The 22,162-nt window shown below is 37.3% G+C and overlaps 1 long non-coding RNA gene across 9 annotated transcripts in view; it reads right to left on the reverse strand.

The window, feature by feature from the left end:
• Window positions 1-22,162, reverse strand: part of LOC148380735 (uncharacterized) — a 183,964-nt gene that overhangs the window by 135,016 nt on the left and 26,786 nt on the right. For all 9 annotated transcript variants that reach the window (XR_015854696.1, XR_015854694.1, XR_015854691.1 and 6 more), the window contains exon 2: window positions 5,319-5,419. This is a non-coding gene — a long non-coding RNA (uncharacterized LOC148380735). The remainder of the gene's footprint in view (window positions 1-5,318; window positions 5,420-22,162) is intronic.

A 22,162-nucleotide genomic window follows, 5' to 3' on the forward strand; every position in this document is an offset into this window, starting at 1 on the left:
TCAACATTCAAACCCAAAATGTTCTTCAGAAAACACTAATCGACAGTGGATGGGGGAACTAGGGGGAAATAAAATCCCAGGAAAAATGGGAAAATACCCAAAAGTCAATTAAGTGGTCCATCACCTGGGGGTCCAAGCATATTTCAGAATTTGGGGGAGTGCCTCGCTTTGCCAGAACTACCTGTGTCCCTAACTTATTTTTGAGTAGAATGTGATTGGTTAGCTGGCAACCATCTGTGTGCAAACCTAAACGGCATCGCCCACTTACAACAAACCATATGTGTCTCTATTTTGCACGAAATGAGTGAGTTCGTGTTCAATATGAATTCTGAGGACACCCTGAGGACACAGTGAAGCACAGCCTCGGTGAATTAGTCTTCCAGACGAGTCACGTGAGATGCTTTTGCACAGATGAAGGAGCTCTATGCTTATGCACTGCTCCGTCTGAGGGCTTGTTTGTGCCGTAAACTTGATTACCATTAATTTCTTTTGGAGTGAGATGAAATCCCACAGCTCCCGACTGAAGGAACTGATGTAGCATCTATTCTAAACTTTCCGCTGAACCGATTTAATTGGATGAATATCCACTTTTTGCACACAGGAAAAAAAAAAAGTGACAAGTGGTGTATCAATATTGCAAATCGGGACCAGATGTTAAAAGAGCTGTGCTTCTTCAGAAAACACCCTTAGCAGCCATAATAGGGAACAGATTCAAAAGGGGACAAAAAGAGATGCATTTGCTGGATTTTTTTATTTTCCAGGTGTTTTTTATTAATGGTATTAGTGGTGTTTATCAGTCTTATTATAGAGCAATTTTTGCAGCGTGTCACCATTGCACACGCAATTATATTTGTTTGTGTCATCTACTTTGCATTCTCTTTCTACAATTCCATCAATTAGTGCCACAGTCGATAGCAGGAACACAATATTGAGAGATTGAAGGAGGAGACATTTTTAGAGGAGAGGATTTTAGTTGCGTGGGAGCAAAGACGGGAATAAAGAGAAAAAGTGAGCAAATTAGTATCATGGGTATGATTGCAAATACAGATGGTTATGAGGCAGAAGCAGATGGCATGTCAGATTGATTATTGTTGCCAGTGTTCCGTGAGAGATACAAAGTGAACACGCAGCTATCTCCTCATTTAAGATGACACATGGTGATAGAGACATGTCAGCTCGCCGTGTTTATCTCATTGTCCATTTAGCCTCGTTCGTGTGTGTGCCCACCCATCCATTGTTGACGAGCAAAGAATGCTCATGCATATGTATTGTCTTCCACATTAGATGGGTGGATGTGGATTTAATTATCGGGCTAGGAGTGTGGATCATCACTTTTATTATTATTATTATTATTATTATTGTCATTATATTTTTATTATTATTTTTTATTATCATTATTTGCTGTTTTTTTTTAATTGAGACTCCCATTGGAAAAATCAAAGCATAATCCTGAAAAAAAAATTCTCACTGTCTGACAATTTATCCCAATCAATATTTTGTTCCACTCCTACTAAGGAGATTCTCTAACATTTCAGTCCAACAACATTTCAGCTGACCCGTATGAGAATAAAAGCATCTTGTGGCTGCATAGCATCCTCGAGGGTGAATCATCAAGAGCCAAACGACATCTGACAATGTTTGATGGAAGCTGTCCTATACGTGCAGCGTTATGAGGATGCTGTCTACTTTAATATCAATTTGTTTCATGCGAAGAGCACTTTATGAATCACATCTTGGTTAGTGCAAATTTGAGTCCCATATGGAGAGACTCGCACCTCATTAAGGGGTGCTGCTCGCTGTCATTATTCACCATTATTTCAGGTTCTTACCACCGGGTTAGTCATGATGGGTGTCAAAACGTGAGACTCGCTTATCTTGCAAGAAGACGACGCAGTTGGTTAAAGACTGATTTCCATTTTTCTTTTTTTAAGAAGACAAAACTGATACTGTTTAAACACCTGTGCTGAATTAACTCCAGTTAGTTGCTGTATACAATATTTCTACAATTATTATTATTGGAGTTGTGTCACATACAATCTAATTCGAAAGTGAAGCTTTATGAATTGGTTATTTATTTTTTTCTGGTTTAAATAAAGGGATTTGAAAATCGGCAAAAAAGAACAGAGTCAAAACGTTTCATGAAGCAAATTTGAAGCTTCATTTACCCTTTACTACTTACTACACAAGGATTTCGCCATAACACTTTCCGAATCACAACTAGCGTTATTGTCCAAGACTGTGGCATCTGTGTAAAAATATTGATTTGTTTTTTTATCGCACAGCTTAATGCAGGTATCCTGTCTTTCTCATTTTGATATGCAAAAATGCTGCCAGCTTGGATGAGACAGATGGCTGGCGTGTCATCTGCAAATTTAAGCGGTGGAGAGAGGACATATGCTTGTGTGCAATATCCGTTGCAGATGAGGAGAGTCACCCCTTCTTAATTTGTTGTTTCCTGTTTGCCAGGACGCTGGGAATTGTCACTGATCTCTTTGTATTTGTGTAATCTTCTAATTTATCATGTCGGACTTGGAGATGCATCATTATCGTTTCTTGATTACCATACCCGAGGAATAGGATGTTTTTACATCAACTCTGACCTTGTGAATAGAGGAAACCAACCAATTGAATTGTCAACAGCCTTCCTGAAACTATTTTGTGCTTTAGATGTGATTTTGTACAAATGTAAGAAATTAGATCATAATAATAAAAGGCGGTATCTACTGCTAGACATGGTGAGTGGTGAACAGAAACACATTTAAAATATGACACGCTGCGGTGTTTGTTCCAGATATCAATTATTTGCTCCATCATAAGAGGTGAAAGGTTACTGCAGACGTGTGGGTTATATAATAGTTTTTTTTTTCAATGCTCGAAACACCAAGTGATCAAAATTCCCATGTGGCGGTAAGAATGTTCAGTTGGGTAGATCAAGAATGTCTTTAATTAAAATCTTCAGAAATCGGTGCTTTTCTGTTTGCTTCTCATGGTCATTTTTTAATTCTATTTTGCTACCTTTTTTGTTTTTTACCGAGGTTGTATTCCTGTCTCCTTTCTTATCACTTCCAATCCCAGAGCTGCTCAGTCTCACTACGAAAGCGGTCAACAGAGCCGTGTGCCTGAGGTACAATCACTATTTATGTCATCAACAGCATACAAGGGCTGTTCTGGTTTCTCTAGGGAGACTTGCATTGGAGTTTCTGTGTCCCAAAGGTGCTTACTTGCAAGGTTCACACAAAAATTTGGCAACCCTTGTGCCAGGATAAAAACTTCCCTACGACTTATTTTCTCTGATAGAATTTGAAAGCTTGATCAACACAAAATAACAACAAACATTTTGCATTTAATCCAAAAGACATGCCAAACTAAGTCTTGATTAAATTCCATTAAAATGAATGTCAGCATTATTATTTCATACCTGTCTAGTGCTGCAGTGTGGACATCAGTCCCTCAACAACTTGTTTATGACCCTTTGCAATTAAATTGGTTGAAAGCTAGTCCCTGAAGAAAGTCCACATCTTAATTGAATCATTATTGCATTCATTGTTACGATTAATACTCTTGTGTTTTCTGTGAAACTTTGGTATTTTCTCTATACATAGGTGGGAAAAACAATAAATGGAAATAAAGGCTATTATTCCTCAAGGATGTTTGTATGTTTAGTTGAAATTTGGATTCATGGTATCAAAAATTAGATTAGAACCATTATTAGGAACTTCAGGTTCTGATTAAATAATCTTTTTTTTTTCTCTATGATCAGCCGCACATAAAAGGAGTGTTGGAGAAGGACTAAAAAAAAAAATGCATTTTTATTCATCCCTTTCCGAGCCAGCCAAAGATTTGTTTTCGGTCCACTTTTATTGGATGTTATTTGTTCCATTTTTACCTTTTACTGCAGCAGCATATTTTACCGTTATGCTGCCGGATGAAGCTCCTTAAAAAGCTGTTAAGATCCAGCTATGAGGTGACACGAGCATTTTGCAAGGAGCGGCGGGCGGGCGGGGGCAAGGCTGCTTTGAATAGCCAGCGGTGGTGACAAAGTGGAATTCCAGCTCTTGGCAACCCGTGATGCATCTGAAGTAGAGTTGCAGTGAAATCTAGTAAGCTTTGGATATTCTGCCGTGCTAAATTGGCATTTAATAGGCTATAATAAATTCAGTTGAATTAATTACAAAGACAAGGGCTGCCGTTCAAACTGCAGCGTATAACAAAGAATCCATATGATGGTATATAATTCATATCTAACTGAGGTAAAAAAAAATAACGAGTGTTTCTATGTACATTATAAATCGGCACTTTTGATCGGAATCACTCTTGCTTGGCGATGTTGTTTAGAAGTGACAGGCTTCCTGTCTGTACGGACACTTCAAGAAAGAAAATGTCAAGTGACAAGTGGCTTCCTTCCTGTGCAAGTGCAGGTTTGTTTGGAAGACTCAGGAGCAAGGCTGAAAGCCCTTTCACGAATGTATTTATTTATTTATTTATTTATTTATTTATTTATTTATTTATTTATTTATTTGTTTGTTTGTGTTTGTTTGTGCGATTGTCATGTTTTTTTCCCTTGCAAATTGTGCAATGTGAATTGATTGTTGTCCATAGCTTTCATTATTACAGTAATCAAAAGTGTTGCTCGGATCCATCGAACGGATTTATGGGGGAAGGTATGTGATTTGTGAAAGCTGGGTTGTGGTTAAAGTTTCCACTTTTTTGGTTGAAGTGCCTTGTCCGCTTTGTTTGATGTACGAGATTGTTGCAATCCACTGAATGACAGAAATTACAAGGTCAAACACAAGGCGAGGATAGCCTCCAAAGCAATGAGTGGCTATTTCCAATTTCAAGTTGACATGACTGATCTGGTGCATTGGAGAGCTTTGCGGATTCCTCACATACCCTGACCTGTTGTATATATTTTTTTCTAACTTTAATTCAATCAGGGTAAAGAAATTCATCATGATTAATTCATATGCACTTGGTATGCTTCTGGATATAACACTGCCGTGTCTATGCATTTATTGAGCATTTACAACTTATCAACATGCCAGGAGATAACCTTGACAAATTGCAGGAAAGTTATCAGTGACAATGCTGTTTCAGATGGATGAAAACTAGGCAGTACATGTGACACTCACTGTGATATCCATGTAAAGCACGTACTGTAGGATGCAAAGCTGCAGATTTTTTTTTTTTCACCCAAATGAGGGTCTTGCAGGTACCACGGAATTTGAATCTATCATACTATATTTCAGCAAACCATTTTTTATGTAATGACATTTTTTTCATGTGACAGACAAAAATAAACAATTAAATATAAAACTCACCATTACGCTGATTATCCATTATCTGTGCCGCTTATCCTCACTGTTCCAGCGGACTTTGGATGAGACAGGGTACATCCTAAACCAATCACGGCCATTCTCACCTGCGGACAATTTAAAGTTTTCAATTACCTTCTGCTATAATGTAAATATAGTCTCAGCAATATCAGTAAAAACAAGAAAATGACACTGTCTGTTTTAAATAACATTGGCACCTGGGTGTTTTCAAATAGATTTTTCTCCCAGTCATGAGAAAAAGCAGCTACTTTTGCACCTGCAGAATTCCAGCAATCAATAAAATAGCCGTGCTTGCGCAATTTCTGTGGCAATTTCACGGCTTATTGGTCCTAAACTGGGTCAATTCTAGTCTATTCTCTAATTTCTGATATTATGAGCTAAAATGGGAACGATTACTATAATTTCTTGTAATTTGCAAACCCAATAAGGTTTAACACACAGGAGTTTTTGTACAGATGGCTAAGCACAGGTGGGGGGGGGGGGAAGCCGGGTAAAACGGAAAAGGTGCAGGAATTTAAATAAAGCCTCCCGTCAAGCTGGCAATGAAATTTGTGAATCATGGGCTGCACCATGTTTGCTTGTCACCTTTTGAAACATTGAGTGTGGATAGCTTTATTTAATCCAGCTGCATTTATCCGATTGTGCTTCTCCCAACTGCCGGTGATCAATGGAAAATAATAGTTTCCAAGTGTGTTATTGATTCCCCCATGACTGTAGTTTGGCTCACTTTTATTTTCTGTTTCAAGTTTGTTTTGTACCAGTGTTGAATCTATTCTTTTGTCGCATGTTATCCTCAAATGCTCCTAGCTTCCATTCAAGTCTTGGTCTGGTGGATCCTCAGATTTCTACATTTGATATTCCACGTGTCTGAGGTGCTATACATTACCGTATTTTCTGCACTATAAGGTGCACCTGATTATAAGGCGCACTGTCGGCTTTTGAGAAAATTGGAGGTTTTTAGGTACACCTTATAGTGTGGAAAATACGGTATACGGATTGATCAAATATATTCAGTATTGTATTGCCTGGATCCTGACTGAGTGCCAATATAATTAATTTCTGTAATCCTGTTGCCAAAAATGTGTCATGTTCATCAGTCTTTTTGCAATTAAAAATAAAAAAGAATTTCATCATGATTGATTGGTTCATATGTAGTAATCAGGAAGGTTTGCTACGCCATGTAAAATGACAAATGTCAGGCTTTGACGGGGCACAGAGGCTATCATAGCCTAATCATAATGGATAATCCATTAACAGGGACTCAGCAGCATGGGTTCATTAACCGAGCTAAATGTGAGCATCACCTACTTTTGTCGTTGTTCAAATCTCTTAAGTAAGACGTATTACACTTCTAATGAGAAGCAAACTGGAGTTAGAATGAGTACGTTTGCATTTGTGTTTACTTAAAGGTTCAATGATGCGATTGGTGGATGTGTAATACTCAAATGGTTTTGAAAGAACTGGCAGATGCCAATGTTCTTGGAGGGGGGGATTGTCAAGGTTAATGATAATGAAGAATTAACTGGATTGATGAGTAATTAGACTGATTGATGGAGTCACAGGGAGCATACACACACACATACACACACTCGGTGCCGCCTTTTAATATGATGGAGGACACAGTTTAAATGTCATGTCGTCATCATCATCCTCTTCACGTGGGATAAGGTCTGTACGTGAGTTAACGTGTTCAGATAAATGTAATTGACATTTCTGCTTTTTTTTGCATTCTAGTGAATGGATCCTATTTTTAAAGTCAACTTGTCACAATTCAGTTGGATTAGAGTTGTTCCAATGATTTTTAAATAAAAAAAAAAAAAAAAAAGATTTGAGCACTGTAATGGCAAAACGTTTTAATACTAAAAAGACAAATTATTGCTAATCATACGATATTTTGGTGTTTAATGCAGAACAATTTTCTTATTCAAATACTTTGAAAAGGTTAATGGTACTGTGGAGAAATTATCGTGAGAATGTAGACTGCCTATCTATTAATCGTGCGTGTGCGGTATATCTTTTATTTTACCGCTTACAATGATGGATCTACTGTACTGACTGGAGATGCAGTCTTACCATCTATAAAACACGCACGCACTGTGACTTTTATTTTGACACTATCTCAACCGGTTTATTCCTAGAGGCAAAGAAATGTGTCGGCAGGATACAAAAAGCTTTCGTAATGCTGACTAATGAAACAGTGTGGATGGTTGCATATGGAATTCTATAAATCCACGTCGAGGGATAAATAGCGTGCAAGATCAAAGCGGTCAAGCAGTGCCTAAATTTGTCTTTGCAGATAAGCACCACATGCACCAAATAAGGAAATATTCTCTTAAAATCCTTATATTATTATTATATTCATATTATAAATACACACACACCTGCACACAAAATCAAACTCAATACACTCAGGTACTAGAGAAGGTAGTAATCTGACTTATCTGTGTCTTATTCTGTCCATTTTGTTTTCAGGACAGACCAAAACCAGCAATATAAAGAACTAAATAAAGATGTCTCACAATCCTGCTATCCAACCACTGAGACATATATCTGGTTTTGTATATCCAGCAGCATTCCAACCCAACAACCCTAACTGAGTCACGTACTTGACGCTTTCACAGTGTAAGAATTTACTGTCTCATCTCCTGTTTACTAGCCCAATCCCACAAGGACCCATAAAACTACACTGCAGCAAGTACAACTCAAAGTCAGCAATTTTGTAAATAAAATGGAGTTTCCAAAAAAAATAAAAATCCAGCCAAGCAACATGTTTTGGTTGTCTCTGCTGTTGTTAGTTCAGTTGTAGCTCCCATAGATTTCAAAATAATGCTTGCCACTGGTTATTAACGTAAAACATTCCAAAAATGAATGATGCATTTGTGAATTTTGCTATCCAAGCATGACAAACGGACATGTGGAAAAAAATATCTCTGCAGGCTTTAAATATAATTATCTTCGGACTTGCCCTCCCTTTACATACAATTTCTAGATTTGTTGATTTTTGTTTGGAAGAATAGAAATGAAGGGTGTAGAGGTGTTATGAAATGACTTGAGAAGTTTGTTTGTAGTAGCTAAAAGGCTTTTGGGGTTATGGGAGTCACCATATACGAGATGTGCAGTAATTGGCTGTCTTGAGAACATTATTCTATAACCGAGGTGGTCAGTGTAGGCTTGGCTGTGAACTCTTAAGTTTGTTTTGATATGCAGGCTTGTCATGTATGCCAAGGGGCAGATGGAGTCAAGGATTATTTTTGCTGTTTTTGCATTGGATAAGAGCAACATCAGTGATAGATGAGCCAATAGGGGGCGCTGTGGTGGAAAGTTGCATACTGCAACGAGACAGAGGGGAAAAAAATAGTCAAGTGTGACAGCGGGGGAGTAGGAAAATTGTTATGTAAATAAGATTTTACAATATGACTGCCACACACCGTATACTGGCTGTCAGATCCAAAATGCGGTATGTGATTTTTAAGACAATAGTGAATGTTTGAATAACAAGAGAACAATATAATGCTTGGTAGTAAAAAGATTTTGCTTGTATTGTCCCTCAGTCATTCAGTGATGCACAAAGGATGGATAGGGCACCATTGGGAAAACTATAACAATAAAAACAATAATTCCACATGTATTGTGGATTTCTTATTGCTTTACAAACAAGGTTGATTTATCAGGAGCAAACATTTTCTTATGCAGTATGTTTTCGAGCCTACTGGAATGTTAGTGATGGAGACTTTCCTGCCTAAAAATTGGAAAAGAAAGCTCAACATACCCGTAAGCTACAGTATAGTCAGCTCTGTTGAGGCTACTGTCACAGCAGAAATTGGTATGTCTGCCTTTTTGGTGATGGATGTTTTCGAGGGTGCAGGCTGAAACGCTAGCACAAAGTGACAGCTGTAGAGAGACGCCGCGACCCTTTGATTTTGAGGCAGACACCAATCCCTGATGTTAAAATTCATGTTTTGACACAAACTGTCTGCTAAGAACATATTGTGCCAACATTGCCCAAGTATGAAATAATAATGAGTGGTGAGTGAAAGTGGATATGTTGCAGCAAGTACGACCTTGTGATGAATCACACCAAAGTCATTAATGTCACTTGTAAGATTTGTACGATACAAGAACTTTTTTTTTTTATTATTATTATTTCCCCATGTTCCGGACTGGCTCATTAAAAAGAATTTATATCCATTTGTTACACTCCTTAAAATCGAATTGAATTCAAATTCAAAACTCAAACCAGCTTCCTACAACCAGATAATTCAACATGTGTGTCTGGTTTGATAATGTCTTCAATACTTGTCCGATAGCGACAATTTCTTTCAAAACAACAGTACCATAAGCCTTGGGTGTTACACTCCACACCTTGGTCCGAGCTTTCTGCTTTTATTTTATACCCCCACCATCACACCTGTTGTTACGCCTCAGATGATATCTCAGAGGCTGTCAAATTCACAGGAAAGGCCAAAAAGGCAAAGTGCATTGAAAAAGCCGTATTTGAAAGGTTGAAGAAGACAACTTGTCAAAGTTCAAGTCTTTCCCTTTCACAATTTATGGTTTGGATGATGTGGACGGAGTTAATAGAAGCCTGTGTAGTAGACTGCGGCAGCAAAAAATACGAGAGCAAAGAGGTCAGTCAAAAATACAACAGGAAAGTCAACAGTAACTGAACTTGCAGCTTTCAGAATATAATTTTGTCCTGGTTCATCATTAATAAGCTTGATAATTAGATGGAACAGGATAATAAAACAACAACAATTTGTAGTTTGGACCAATTGCAATGCAGACAGTATGAGTCAAACAAATGTGAATCATTTAAACAGTTGCATTAGTCACAACCTTTGTTTTTACCATTTCAAATATTCAGTTATAATTACCAACGTCATTCCCCAGGGGGTCTTTTCTTTTCTATTCATTAAACATTTCTACAGATGCAATGAAATGATTTGTATTGATTGCCAAGTGACAGTTTTGCACATAAATTTCTGAACACACTCAGTGCTAGGCAACAGATCCAAGAACACGTTTTGTTCAAGCAGACTGTTGCTAGGTGACACACAGGTTAGGTAAGGTTATATAGAACAATATGGCACGTACACAGCACAGATGATTGGAGCACTTGTTGCCACTTGATTGGATTTCAACTTTTAAATTTAACTGGAATGAGTTCAAGTTAAGAATGTTTTCACTGGTGTGTTGAATATTCTCGTTCAAATCAGGTGTGTGTAGCTTTAACATAAACCATGAATACATTTGTTTTCTACTAACACAAGCCATTTGAAATAATGCTCCATGTCACTTCTTGTGCTAAACAACCTTCTTTGTTGTTGCTACTGACTGTTGTTTTGAACTTGCAGTACCCCCGGGGTGTGACAATCACTGCCAACTGAATCTACCTTGCAGAGTTAGCATGTAAAGATCACGAGGGTTGATTGCTGTACTGATAGAGTAACAGCTTTTGGTAAAGGCGGTTTGATGGAGTGGGATGTCATCCACATCTCCGATCAATGCAAAGAAATTTCCAGATGAGATTCTGTAGCCGGTGGCAGTTCCATATCTGCACAGTTTGGAATTGAATGCCATCCTCTAAATGAAAATGTAGCATACTGTTATCACGGATAACCACCTGAATTTGGGAGAGCTGTTATAAAAAAATATTCAACATCAAATATTGCATTTCATATTTGTGTTTAAGTATACAGTATGTCATTTATTTATTTATTTATTTTAATTTATTTTTTATGTATTTGTTTATTTTGTATTATTCATTTATTTATCTATCTATCCCTGATTTTTTTTTCAGTTTGGGTTGTCAAGCATTGAGCTGTGACTGACTATATTTTCCTACACAATGTTTTCAAATCATTCGAACCTTGTACGTGAATCATATTTCTAAAATAAAAACAAAATAAACCTGTATTTACATGATTTTCCTGATCCATTGCATGTCACTAAAGATATTTATAAGCAAAACGCATTTAGAAAAGATGCAAGAAATAAATAACCTATTTAAACAGCGGCGTGAAAATGAGCTGAACTGATCCTCTGGAGGTGTTGAAGTGGGTGGGATATCTTTTGCTGCACCTTGAGCTGATTATCCCAAGCAGGTAACACATCAAGTAAATATTTCTATCCAAAATGCTCAAGAGTTTATTTTACTACAGTATACATAATGCATATTTATGATATTGCTAAAAATATAAGTCAGTCGATATATTAGTATTGCAACAGACCACCCACAAACTCCACCTGTACTAAGCCCCTGCCTGCATTGTTGACATCTGGCTTTCAGTTGTGTTCATGTCTTCGAGATGTCATGTCACTCCGTAGGACTTCCCAGAGGGAGCCAGATGTTCTCTCAGCAGAATTTCTCAAAGAGGCGCTTGAAAAATATGCAAAGGAGCTTGCGAGCAAGACTGATAGCAAAAAACAGAGTGAAAATCGATTAAGAGGAAATAATTGGGAAATGAAAACAATTAATTGGAAGCGGGGAACTAAAAGGAAATAATAAACGGATTCCAGTTTGAAGGGCTGAGACTAAAGCATTGATAGTCGCGGTGTTAAAAGCATTTTAGCAATGAATATTTGAACACAAAAAGCAGGCAACAAATGTAGATATTATTTTTTAATTATGTTCGCATAATAACAACTGCTATTGTTCTCCTTTCATAAGCAAAATAAGCTATTATTTCTTTATTTCAACTCGTTGATGTTCGCTCTCATGGGCTAATGAGTCTCATTTTCTTTTTTTCTTTGCAAATTAAGAAAATGTAATAACTTCTGTCTAAATCATATCTGATATATCGATTTAGTGCTGTCATTCTAAAAACGATACATACAAACGAATGCATGTTCCCAACCTTGATTAAAATGCGACTATTTTTTTCCTTCCTCCCGTTTATCATCCTTCCCCAAGAACATAAAACGCCTTTTTCCCCTTTACCAGTCCCCACGGTTATCCTGAGCAGAAGCACACACATCTTTTTGTATGCTTTTCCAAAAGGAGCTTCTTATTTTCAAAAGCTTCCTATACAATCTATTTGCATATATCGAATGGGAACTGAGAAAAGAAATGCTCCCTGGATACTCATGTAGAGACCCTTGTTAATGTCCGCTACAAAGGGGCTTGCTTCCACTCTGGAATTAGTTCTGTAAAGATTGCAATGCAGCCTCTGGGACTGTCAGGCGTAGGAAAGGTGCTAACGCCACATATTTAGAAAAGCACTCAAAGGACTAACACTCAAGTTCTGTAAAGGAATGTGAGAGGCTGGTTACAGCTGGCCATTTCAACATCACTGAAGCATGAAACAAGATGTCAAACTGTAAACGATTGGAGAAAAGTGTGTTATCTCGCCTCAACGGCATATTCCCCCGCTTACAACTTCTTTTTATTTTAAGGTTGTGTCATTGTCCATGCACGCCCTCAATTTAACTCACCTCTATAAGAAGTTGAATTACCGTATTTTTCGCACTATAAGGCGCACTGTCGGCTTTTGAGAAAATTGGAGATTTTTAGGTGCGCCTTATAGTGCGGAAAATACGGTAAGGATTTTGAGGTTTGACTCTGAAAATTGGCACTTCTGTACTCAACATTAAGATGAAACTGGCTATAAAATACTTCATTGATAGGTTTGTTTCCTGCATTGTTTAAATGACCTCACATCGACTCCACCATCACTGCAATATTTACTTCCCATTCATATTCACGCTTTTCTCATAGATTAAGTATTAATAGGCTCCAGATATCATTTGACCTGACAGCACATAAAAACATCAGACCACAGTAATTCATTTTGGCAGATAAACAGTTGGGTGCTTATCAAAGATCTAGACAGGGAAAAAAAGCTAATTAGTTTTTAAAGTTAAAAAAAAAATCGGGTGACACAGTGGAGTATTTGGCAGCACGTTCGCCTCACAGTTAAAAGATTCAGGGTTTGAGTTTTTACTAATTTCTTTGTCCGTAATTCCACCTCGTGTGATGTATTCTAGATGACCCGCACATAATTCTCCCTAATCGATATCCGTCTGGTTGATGTTTTTCAGAGACACACAGATCTCAGAGCTCTTTGAAAAGGTTCCTGTCGCGAGTGATCAATGGAAATTCATGTTTGCTCTAACTCACGCTTGAGCACTTTCTTTGTATCCAGGAACGCCGAGTGTTCTGCATGATCTGCTGAGTAAGCCTTCTTTTGAAAATGTACAGACGTTGGAAGGCTCGGGGAAAGTTTATGCTAATAAGCAACTGGCTTTGTTGGACTCCTAATTGATCTTTAGATAAAGGCTGGTGGGAACAATACAGGACTCGGATGCTTGTTTTGATTTTCACCCAAGACAAATTCCAATTCGGGCAAGTTTGTCAAGATGGGTAAAAGAAAAATACATGAAAGGTGAAGGAGGTCCTAAACATGATTATACAGTCACATATCAGGAGAATCAATTTCAGCCTGCCAAATCGGCGTGGGAGGTATAAACTGAACCTGCTCTATTTAAATACAACACCTGTACAAGTCAATTTGGAAAAGTCAACACTTTTCAGTGTTCATGCTTGGATGGAGATCCACTGAAAAGCTCGCTACTGTTCCAGGTATGTCATTTAGTTGGTGACAATCCAGATGTTTCAGCCACCATCTAATAATCCTACTCCTGTTGCCTTGATCATCTGGCACCTATCCGCTACCTTTGATACTGATATGCCAACTTGGAGATCTCTAAAGAATTGCTTCCCACCTGTCACATTGCACTTATCTGATATAATTGAGGGGAGAGCTCCCCAAGCTGCAGCTGGTTTCTTCAGGCACCATTTTCTCTTTTAATCCCCATTGCATGGGCCTTGTTTAAATTTACCGAGCTGCCCTACAAGATTATTTTCAATCAGGACTGACAAGAGAAGCCTCCCACCTGACTGCTGACTGAGTGATCAGGACTTGACAGTTTGCATCCTGAGCACAATTTAAAACGGTTAGTTCAATGGAAGATCTCATGTTGGTTTTCTTTGGTCTTTAATTTTCTTGGTTACATTTTGCTTTAACTTATTTGGAGTTTTGATTCTATTGCATAACCTTCAAAAAAATCCTCAACTTTGAAATAAAATTTGCTTCATGTCAAAAGTGTTGCAACTCATCTTTGGCTTGTCAGTGTATAACTTGAGCCCCAAAGGCAAAGGTAATTCAAATAAAAAAAAGGTTATACGACTGTGTCGCTTGAGATGTATTCACCAGATGCTCTGTTTATTCCCTCAGACTATCTAATCTTCCACCTCACCATTCTCTTTCAATTTCTGCGGCGCACACTCTGTTTGTCTTTCATATGGTACAGAGGTCCTCGGGGGAACAGCCTCGCTTCTTATTTCTACTTAGCCTTGGGGAAACCAGAGATAATACTTTGGATAAAAACCTCAATTATTTTCATTTGAGATTAAATTGTAAGGTAATTTACCAAATTGTATTTATCTTTTTAAATCTTAAGGAAATTAATTAACACTTTAAAAGTTAACACTAAGAATTTAAAGTTTTTTTTTATTCAAGTTGATGAAATCTTGTGTCTTTGGCAACTCTTAATATTCCTTGCTAGCACCTAAACTAAGATTATTATTTTTCCTCATTAAATTAACTTGCAAATGACAATCCTGTCTGATTATGAACACAACTTGATCAGATATTGTTTTTTTTCCCCACAACCCTGCGTTTGGCATGAAACAGACTCTTATCGGACAGAGAAAAATCAGCTGGAGGCATTTTGATATCTGGGTGCACACCACACTGTCTGCAGCTTTTTTTTCTTAACCACCATCATCTGATGCACTGAACCCATCAGGACTGAGTCAACACTAAGTGTTTTGTTTTTTATCCAGCTTGGTCCGTGACTTTGATTTAAACTGAGGAAATAGAAGAAACCCTGAAAGAAACATGACCTTCTCCTCTAAAGCCACACTTCTCTTTATTTTAACTAAAACACACTTATTATCTAGCTTTCCAATGGGCAAAACTGTATTAATCCAAAAAGAGCACCTCAGTTTTATAATTAGTCTTCCCTGAAAAATAGCGTAATTATCATGCGTGTTAAGCTTTTCTCTGAAATGTTTTTCTTTTAATGTTTCTTGGGTAGGTTAAAATTATTAAATAAATCTTGGTGCTCTGTACTTGACAATCCATTTTCCATTTCTAAAAATGGATGCTGTTTTATTCACCATCATTCAAAATAGAATCATAATAATTTGATTTGTGAAATGTCTCATCAAACCGGATATTGAAATATGTCAAATAATGTACTTGCGATTTTTATAAAATTAAAAAAACACCTCTTGCACATTAAAACGACATGTCAGTAATTATTCCCTCCCCAAAATGTTCTCGCTAACAGCTTTGGCATTGTTTTCTTGTTGCTCCAATTCCCTGATAACCTAACTTGACGTTTGTAGTTGGAGTGGTGAAAATTCAATTATTCAGTGCTTTGCTTGAGTAGGAAAAAGATCAACACCTCGGCTCGAGTTCAAATCAGGTAAATTGCCGATGTCGTTGCAGTCTAACTATAATCATTGTGTTAAGGTTCTGTTTTGTAGACCTGGCAAATTCAATGTGTTTAATCCAACTTACAACAGAAGGAGAATAATGAAAAAGAACCACAAGCATCACACTTGCACCTCTGATTTAATTTAATTTAGCAATAATCACTTTAAAGAGACCAGCGTTAACAAAAGCACTGTCTACAGTAAATATTAAATAATATATGTTATGAATAAAATATGCAATGTTTACTCCCCCCCACTGAAATCTGTGAATATGCTTGCCTGGACACACATAGAAAAAAAAAAATCTTCAAACACCCTCTGGCTGACCAAGACATGGCTTCATTAATGAGACTTGCATTTCCCTATATAGTACATAGCAATAAAAAAACAGTTTTTTCCTTTTCAGAAAGCCAGTTTTGCAGAATTTCACCATTATCACACTGTGAATATTTTATCCACAACCAACATAGCCATTTCCTAAAATTTAACAAATTAGATTAAAAAAAAAAAAGTTTGTGTGAACTCTGAAGTTAGATTGCAGACAACAGTAACAAATGAGTTTTCGACTTTACATCTGCATCTAATGTAGCTCCGGCTGTTCTGCTTCATGCTTGTTTGCGGCACTGTCATCTGTTTGTTAAATAACGCATGCACTGCTGATGAGAGCAGTTGCAATGGAGAGATTCTATTCCCCCCCCCTCAACAAACACACAGTATACTGCAGTTGAGCACTAACAAAATACATCTTGCCTCATTCCAATGTGAAAAAATATTTGCTGTATTATTTTTTTCTATCGCTGTATTTTTTTCCCCCATAGAATAATTCATTTTTAATGCTCCATGTTGTTTACCAGATAGTTCACGAGAAATGTGTGACTCAAACAAGAATCCTGGTCTGGATAATCTCCAGTTGTATTAAATCAGAAAAAGATCATGTGGCCAGTTTCATAGATGATCTTGTTTTATATTTTTTTGTACAAGCCCACAACTTACACATCGAATATCTCAGTGTACGCTTTGATCAGGTTTCGCTGGGATTCAAGAATCAAACGAAAAACTCCTGAGCACCTATAAAAGACTGTTCAACCAGTCTGTAGGGATATTTTATTCATGGTGAAAATGTGATATTTTATTGAAAATACAGCATTTTCCGTATAAAATATATTACCAGAAGCCTGACAGAGTAAGTTTCTCATTTTGAATATGTGAGAGTGAATTGTATCTTATGAGCTCCGGCGTTGCCTGTACCTGTACTATATCTATTGTAGGATTAAAGTAATTATTATTGCAAACATTTATTATAGGTCTAGGCGAGAGTATTTTTTTTTTTTTTTTATGGCCTACCTAGAAAATTCCAGCAACTTGCTTTTGATTCATTTGCAATTTTATGCCTAGGGCGAAGAAATACACACACCAGTTTGCACTTTTTACCCATGATGCCCATTCTGTGGTTACCGAAGCACAATTCTCTATGTTTATTTAAACAGTTCATTGAATGGCAAAAAGGCTTTAACTATGCTCCTTAAAAAAAAAAAAAAAAAAGTAATTTTGTAATGATTTTCTTGTGCCTAGGTTCATGCATGATTAAAAGTGCTGATAGTTTGTGATAAATTAGGCTCAACATAATTTGCAAGCTTTCATCCATCATCAAACTAAGCTGAGGCAGCTGCTTGCAGTTAAAAGAAATGGCCTAAAGATCCTAGACAGCTGAGCGTATGCTGGAGATGATGTTGGAATAATTCAAGCCTTTGGAGCCCTAATACCACTGGAGCTGTTTGACTTGATGCTGTTGAAAGAAGAATATAAGTTGAGAGCAGAAGGCACGCAGTCTCCACACTCTGTTCCCTTTTCGGGCAATCTAGCCCCGTGGAGTTTTTAGCATCATGCTATTAGTCTTATTTACTTTTAATGTGACAGAGATGGAGAACACCACACAGCAGGCTTTTATTACAAAGCCTTGAGAAATTGGAGGTCATGCATCACTCTCCCGGTCTTTGTCCACTCTCTCTTTTTGTCTATCTCCTCTAATGTTTTTCCTTCCATCATCCATCAATTTTCCACTTAGGGCTGAGAGGATGCATTGTCTTAAGCTCACGTATGACACGCTGAGGTTTGCTTTCCATAACCCTCAACTCTTATCTGTCTACGTTTGGCATCGTAATTCACTTAACGGTGGCAAGGCGCAGTCAGAAAATGGAAGAGGTGTTTGTTTTATAGTTCAGCACAGCAGCTGGAGGAGAGGAATGGCGACGTTTTCGAGATGGGCTTTTAGATCAGATATTGAAATCCAGAGAGATTGTTGCTGATGTCTCCATTTGTATCCTCCGCGGATTTATTGATTACATCGGAATCATTAAATGAGACAGGTCGATCTGCCGATCTCCATAAAAGGAAGGGAGCGTGAAATAAGTTGAAGTCCTTCAAAATAAATTCATGGAGCTTCATTTGTTTTAGAAATCTGTCATGCGTTCTGCTTTCTCAGCTAATAAAAAGTAAATAATTTTTGCTCTCCTGGTCCTCTCCTGACATGAATATTTGATCCAAGTGTTTCTTAGATAGCTAGATAGCAAAGAAAGTTATTTTTGGAGTGATTTACTTCCTAACTGCAAAGCTGGAAGACCAAAAATCCTTGCTATGGACATGTTCGACTGTATTAATTTTTCACATATAAAATATATATATATATATATATGACTTCTGCTCAGGTTTGAATAAACAAACAGTCACTTGGCAGCCATTATTTCTCACGCTCACCCACACACATCAAACCTGATGGAATTTAATTCCAAGCAAATCTATTTTCTTAAATGGATGAACGTATCAATCTTAAAAAGCTATCGAAGATAGCAAGAGTTGGTGATGGGACTTTTCTCAGAGGTCATAGACGCCCCATTCTGTCTGCCGAGTAAGGAATGGTGCCTCACATGATAAGCAACAGACTGTTTGCTTCCGTAGATTAGGTGGGCACAGCCAACTTTGCAAAGCGTGATTCAAGGACAAATGCCAGTAATTTGTTGTGCAGACTTCTAGAGCTGCCCAAAAAGTTCCTGTAATGCAATATTTACAGTTGCAATTCTTTTTTGGAAAACTTAGTATCTTTACTGTCTGCTAATGTTTCACTTGAATAAAATGATAATCACAAACAGAGAAAATAAATTCCATTTTAATGTTGTCTAACTTTAAATTGCCTGTTGGTGACTATTGTTCTAAACGTACATACGGCATCTCTCACAAATGATCTGTTGAGGTTTCAACTTTCTACAACCGTGCAAAGGAAAATCAAGTGTGGCCCAGTGACTGGAAGAATGGATCTACCAGCTACGCTTATTAGAATCAGAAATTGAAACTGTAATTTTTATTCTACCAGAGTGAACCTGTATCCGGCTGTAAGGGTCACATATATGTGAGCGGCCACAAAGGTCACATATAATAGCAGCACGGCTTAAATTCGCTTCAATGACAGACTAGAATAGAGCACAATTCAATCTATGAGTCCATCAGTGTAAAGGTCACTTTGTCCATGTCACACTATCTTAAAAAAATAGAGCAGTATTAAAGAATGTTTTCAATCTTTCTCTTTAAACAATTAAATACAATGATGCTATCTTCAGATCAAAATTCTTCACGTGTACTTCCCTTTTGATTTTATTGCCAGAGTGGACACAAAGTGACCCTTTTCTCCGGAGTCTCCCCCACCTTTCTACCTATCATATTAAGCAGAATTAGATGCCACTCCTCCAGCCATGCCTGTCTCCCCTTTAATTGGCATTTGATATTCTACGGTTGTCATTTCAAGAAGGAGAACAAGGAGTTGCCATTCATCATGGCTGTTATACAGCAGGGCTGGGTAAGGTGTCACTCAGCCTGATGGCTCTGTAATGTGCTTTGGGTTACAGACATCCCTGAGCCGCCTGTCAGTTAGCTCAACGCTCCATCTTCGCCCTTATTTAGGCGACCGCGATTTCATTTAGCCACCCTGTCCATCAGTGAAACGCTGTCCTCTTAAACCATTCACTTTTTAAACCTTATTTTCCTGCTTGTCCAAAAGGTATCATCCATTCTCACTACTTTTCCCGCCATCATTCATTACAATAATAGAAGATGGGAAGAACTTGATGGAACTGTCATATTTTCAAGAGCAATTACAATTTTTTAGTTCGTTTGAGTTCATCCTTAACTGAGGAGATTGAAGGTCGTTAGTTACTGCATGAGGCACAACTGGAAACATGAGTATAATAAAAATAATAGCGCAAAATGAAACGCGACCTTAACGAAGCGTATTTACTTGGCAATGATGTCGAGCTTGCGCAACACAAATAGTGTTATCCAACACAGCAACAAGTCAAGGAGACTGAAAGAGGAAGAAAAAATTATCTGTTCCAGCGTTCACACAATTATGAACTAATACACCAAAACAAAAATGGGAAAAAACAAATGGAAATGTATTTAGAGAAAGTCCAAGCACTGATTATATTTGCCTCCAAATGATTGGGCTTGGCGTTAGATTATCATGATGACATAGCACAGGATGAGTAAAATATTGTAGGGCCAAGCCAGGAAAATTACTATGTATTTTTGAGATATTTTCAAGTGGTTATTATTTCAATTATCTCTAATGGAAAGAAAGTTTGAGGTTTTAAAAAAATTAGTTTGTCCAAAAAACTCAACAAAACGAGAAATGACGATGTATTTTTGTGATATTTTCAAATGGTTATTATTTCAATGATCTCTAAAGGAAAGAAAGTTTGAGATTTAAAAAAATGAGTTTGTCCAAAAAAAACCTTTTTATTTTATTTTAATAACATACATGTTTATCAGAACTTACCTCATAAAAACACTTTTTATTAAAAGCTGAGGTGAAATGTCATCTTCGCACAACCAGAAATGGTTTTGCCATTTAAGGCCATTATAAAGTCATTAAAAGATTTGACTTGGAGAGTGGATCATTTCTGGGATGATTATATTCAACACACAAAGTACCGAGTAATAAATGCGGACTTCTGAGTACAGAGCAATTAATAATCAACAGACTGAAACAGTTTCCTAGAATCAGAATATTGATAAAAATTAATTGGACAACATATTAATTCAAATGTGTCGACTCAATATTGGTCGTTCTATTTTCGGTTTATAGCTAGCTTCATTTGATCCAAATTTTACGGGGGGGGTCAGCCCCCAACCGGACTGGCTAACGACTATTATTGTGTGTTTATAGCATTGGCATTCAGAGTCCAGCGATCCCCACAGATCTTCTTGATTCATTTCGAGTGGCCAATTTGTCCTTCCCATTAGTCAGTCCATTCTGTGCTTTTCTTGACACAGTCGTTTAACTCATAAAGTTGGAAAAGAGTTTGAAAACAGCACTTTAAAATGATACTCCCAGAACTACATTCTCAGGTAATGAAACCAAGATTGAACCCTGACCTCAATTCTAAACTGTGCGTGTGGGGGGGGAAACAATGCGCACCACTCTTGCCAGAACTGTGTGGTGAATGTAAAAACTATTGGAGGTTTGTCAAATATTTTTGGACCTTTTTCTTTTTCAAATACATCATTTCAATACAAGCATCGCAAATTATTTTGAATATAATTATAGGGCTTGTCAAAATCAATCACGCAACTATATACGGAAGCCCAAACAAAAAGATGACTTTATCTCTCCACTATTCTTGATCCATTTTTTTTTATACCCACTTAAGCTATTCAGGAGATCCCATCTGACTTCAACCTTAAGGCAAACTTGCCCCTTGACTGATCGCCATTCAATCACATTTAAGAGCTGGAAAAACAATCACACAGTTATAAGTAGAAACCCAACGTTGCCTTCACAAAAATCCGGCAAATAAATCACTTTAGAATCAGTGACATCCTCTGAATTGTGAATTCATATTTTTACGGATCAGCTGTCCTTTCAGTTGTAAACAACACTAAGAGGAGATAAATTGTCATGGCAACAGGCTAAAATGTTCTCCAAGATGAGATGAGTTCTAAAAAGAGGGCCCATGATCTGCCTAAGGTTTTACTAAACCTCAACAGACAAACGAGTGAATCATTTTGAGACTGTGAGCTGGAACAGATTGAGGAGGATGATACCAGATCCAAATACTGTGACTAATAGTATTAAAAAAAATAATACCCTTACAGATGCACAATTAGCGTGAACTGCTGAAAATAAATATCACAACACAATAGACAATAAATGAATTTTCAAATGAATTACTGACAGCATTCTGGGAAAATCACAATGTCCCAGCTATATTTAGAAATCAAGTTGCGGGGTGGAGATGAAAAATTGGTGACCCCTTCCATAAACTTTTATTTCACG

This window comes from Syngnathus floridae, chromosome 20 (assembly GCF_059516105.1).
Source record: "Syngnathus floridae isolate MCC-2025c chromosome 20, RoL_Sflo_1.0, whole genome shotgun sequence".
NCBI classification, from domain to species: domain Eukaryota; kingdom Metazoa; phylum Chordata; class Actinopteri; order Syngnathiformes; family Syngnathidae; genus Syngnathus; species Syngnathus floridae.